General features: G+C 40.3%; 1 non-coding gene across 1 annotated transcript; it reads left to right on the forward strand.

Annotated features, from left to right (window-relative positions):
* Positions 1 to 2723: 2723 nt before the first annotated feature.
* On the forward strand, positions 2724 to 2831 carry LOC127740944 (small nucleolar RNA R71). The gene has a single exon (XR_008001800.1). It is a non-coding gene; the product is annotated as a small nucleolar RNA R71 (small nucleolar RNA).
* Positions 2832 to 4321: the final 1490 nt, after the last annotated feature.

Below are 4321 nucleotides of genomic sequence, written 5' to 3' on the forward strand. Positions count from 1 at the left end.
TGTTCATCTCCTTGCATCATGGGCAAGTTGAATGCCAACCTTACATCTTCCGGACTAAAATCTAAGCATTTTCCCCGAACCATTGTAAGCCAATTCTTTGGGTCCGGGTTCACACTTTGATCATGGTTCTTGGTGATCCATGCATTGGCATAGAACTCTTGAACCATTAAGATTCCGACTTGTTGAATGGGGTTGGTAAGAACTTCCCAACTTCTTCTTCGGATCTCATGTCGGATCTCTAGATATTCACTCTTTTTGAGTTTGAAAGGGACCTCGGGGATCACCTTCTTCATGGCCACAACTTCATGGAAGTGGTCTTGATGCACCCTTGAGATAAATCTCTCCATCTCCCATGACTCGGAGGTGGAAGCTTTTGCCTTCCCTTTCCTCTTTCTAGAGGTTTCTCCGGTCTTATATGCCATAAATGGTTATGGAAAAACAAAAAGCAATGCTTTTACCACACCAAACTTAGAAGGTTTTCTCGTCCTCGAGCAAAAGAAGAAAGAAGAGAGTAGAAGAAGAAGAAATAGAGGAGATGGAGGTGGCTTTGTTTTTCGGCCAAGGGGGAGAAGTAGTGTGTAGGTTGTGTGAAAATGAAGGAGTGAAAATGGGTTTATATAGGGGTGGAGAGAGGGGTAGGGTTCGGCCAATATGGGTGGGTTTGGGAGGGAAAGTGGTTTGAATTTGAATGGTGAGATTTGATAGGTGAGGGTTTTTGGGAAAAAGGTGTTGAGGTGATTGGTGAATGGGTGAAGAAGAGAGAGAGTGGTGGGGTAGGTGGGGATCCTGTGGGGTCCACAGATCCTGAGGTGTCAAGGATAATTCATCCCTGCACCAAGTGGCGAGCAAAAATGCTTCTTCTGCCAATCTTGGCGTTAAACGCCATGCTGGTGCCCATTTCTGGCGTTTAATGCCAGCTTCTTGCCCATTCCTGGCGTTAAACGCCAGTCTGGTGCCCCTTTCTGGCGTTAGACGCCCAGAATGGTGCCAGACTGGGCGTTAAACGCCCATTTTGCTATCTTCACTAGCGTTTAAACGCCTGCAAATTTTTCTCCAGGGTGTGCTATGCTATTTTTCTTTCTGTTTTTCATTCTGTTTTTGCTTTTTCAATTGATTTTGTGACTTTCCATGATCATCAACCTATAAAAGACATAAAATAACAAAGGGAAATAGATAAATATAGCATTGGGTTGCCTCCCAACAAGCGCTTATTTAATGTCAGTAGCTTGACAGTGGGCTCTCAAGGAGCCTCACAGATGTTCAGAGCAATGTTGGAACCTCCCAACACCAAACTTAGAGTTTAAATGTGGGGGTTCAACACCAAACTTAGAAGTTGGTTGTGGCCTCCCAACACCAAACTTAGAGTTTGACTGTGGGGGCTCTGTTTGACTCTGTTTTGAGAGAAGCTCTTCATGCTTCCTCTCCATGGTTACAGAGGGATATCCTTGAGCTTTAAATATAAAGGATTCTTCATTCACTTGAATGATCAATTCTCCTCTATCAACATCAATCACAGCCTTTGCTGTGGCTAGGAAGGGTCTGCCAAGGATAATGGATTCATCCATGCACTTCCCAGTCTCTAGGACTATGAAAGCAGCAGGGATGTAATGATCTTCAATCTTTACCAGAACATCCTCTACAAGTCCATAAGCTTGTTTTCTTGAATTGTCTGCCATCTCTAGTGAGATTCTTGCAGCTTGTACCTCAAAAATCCCTAGCTTCTCCATTACAGAGAGAGGCATAAGGTTTATCCTTGACCCTAGGTCACACAGGGCCTTCTCAAAGGTCATGGTGCTTATGGTACAAGATATTGAGAACTTCCCAGGATCCTGCCTCTTTTGAGGCAATCTCTGCCTAGTCAAGTCATCCAGTTCTTTGGTGAGCAAATGGGGTTCATCCTCCCAAGTCTTATTACCAAATAACTTGTCATTTAGCTTCATGATTGCTCAAAGGTACTTAGCAACTTGCTCTTCAGTGACATCTTCGTCCTCTTCAGAGGAAGAATACTCATCAGAGCTCATGAATGGCAGAAGTAAATTCAATGGAATCTCTATGGTCTCAGTGTGAGCCTCAGATTCCCATGGTTCCCCATTAGGGAACTCATTGGAGGCCAATGGACGTCCATTGAGGTCTTCCTCAATGGCGATCACTGCCTCTTCCTCCTCTCCAAATTCGGCCATGTTGATGGCCTTACACTCTCCTTTTGAATTCTCTTCTGTATTGCTTGGAAGAGTGCTAGGAGGGAGTTCAGTAATTTTCTTGCTCAGCTGACCCACTTGTGCCTCCAATTTTCTAATGGAGGATCTTGCTTCAGTCATGAAACTTTGAGTGGTTTTGATTAGATCAGAGACCATGATTGCTAAGTCGAGTGACTCTGCTTAGAATTCTCTGTCTGTTGCTGAGAAGATGATGGAAAAGGCTTGCCATTGCTAAACCTGTTTCTTCCACCATTATTGTTGTTGAAACCTTGTTGAGGTCTCTGTTGATCCTTCCATGAGAGATTTGGATGATTTCTCCATGAAGGATTATAGGTGTTTCCATAGGATTCTCCCATGTAATTCACCTCTTCCATTGATGGGTTCTCAGGATCATAAGCTTCTTCTTCATTGAGCTTCTGCAGGCGTCTTCTTCAGATGAAGAGATCCTCCAGCAGAGCTGTCCAATGACATCTTGGACAGTTCAGATAGGCCATCATAGAAGATACCTATGATGCTCCATTCAGAAAGCATGTTAGAAGGACACTTTCTGATTAATTGTTTGTATCTTTCCCAAGCTTCATAGAGGGATTCTCCTTCCTTCTGTCTGAAGGTTTGGACTTCCACTCTAAGCTTACTCAATTTTTGAGGTGGAAAGAACTTTGCCAAGAAGGCATTGACTAGCTTTTCCCAAGAGTTTAGGCTTTATTTAGGTTGTGAGTCCAACCATATCCTAGCTCTGTCTCTTATAGCAAAAGCGAATAGCATAAGTCTGTAGACCTCAGGGTCAACCCCATTGGTCTTGACAGTGTCACAGATTTGCAAGAATTCAGCTAAAAACTGATGAGGATCTTCCAATGGAAGTCCATGAAACTTGCAATTCTGTTGCATTAGAGAAACTAATTGAGGCTTAAGCTCAAAGTTGTTTGCTCCAATGGCAGGGATGGAGATGCTTCTCCCATAGAAGTCGGGAGTATATGCAGTAAAGTCACCCAGCACCTTCCTTGCATTGTTTGCATTGTTGTTGTTTTCGGCTGCCATGTCTTCTTCTTTGAAGATTTCTGTTAGGTCCTCTACAGAGAATTGTGCTTTAGCTTCTCTTAGCTTTCGCTTCAAAGTCCTTTCAGGTTCAGGGTCAGCTTCAACAAGAATGCCTTTGTCTTTGCTCTTGTTCATATGAAAGAGAAGAAAACAAGAAAATATGGAATCCTCTATGTCACAGTATAGAGATTCCTTGAGGTGTCAGAGGAAAAGAAAAATAGAAGGAAGAAAGAAGAATTCGAACTTATCAAGAAAGATGGAGTTCGAATTTGTGCATTAAGGAATAGTGTTAGTCCATAAATAGAAGGATGTGAGAAGAGGGGAAGAATAAATTAAAAGATGATGTGAGAAGAGGGGAAGAAATTTTCGAAAATTAAAGTGAATTAATTAAAAGAAATTTTGAAAAATGGTAATTGATTTTTGAAAACTAAGATTGGGAAAGAAATTAAGTGAAATTTGAAAAAGATTTTGAAATTAGAAATAAAAAAGATATGATTGAAAACTATTTTGAAAAAGATGTGATTAAGAAGATATGATTGAAAAGTTATGATTTTAAAAAGATTTGATTGAAAAGATATGATTGAAAAACAATTTAAAAAGACTTGATTTTTAAAATTAATGACTTGGCTAACAAGAAATTTAAAAGATATGATTCAGACATTAAACCTTTCTCAACAGAAAAGGTAACATACTTGAAATGTTGAATCAAATAATTAATTGTTAGCAAGTATTTTTGAAAATGGAAAGAAATTGATTTTGAAAATATATGATTGAAAAGATATGATTTGAAAAAGATTTGATTTTGAAAAATTATGAAAACTTGAAAAAAAATTGAATTAAAAACAGAATCTTCCCTCTTGTGCCATCCTGGCGTTAAACGCCCAGAATGGTAACGCCCAAAATGCTACCCTTTTGGGCGTTAAACGCCCAGCCAGGTATCCTGGCTGGCGTTTAAACGCCAGTTTTCCTTTTTCACTGGGCGTTTTGAACGCCCAGCTTTTTCTGTGTAGTTCCTCTACTGAATGTTCTGAATCTTCAATTCTCTGTATTATTGACTTGAAAAGACAAAAAAAAAAAAATTTTTT

This window comes from Arachis duranensis, chromosome 7, assembly GCF_000817695.3.
Source record: "Arachis duranensis cultivar V14167 chromosome 7, aradu.V14167.gnm2.J7QH, whole genome shotgun sequence".
In the NCBI taxonomy this organism is placed as follows: Eukaryota; Viridiplantae; Streptophyta; class Magnoliopsida; order Fabales; family Fabaceae; genus Arachis; species Arachis duranensis.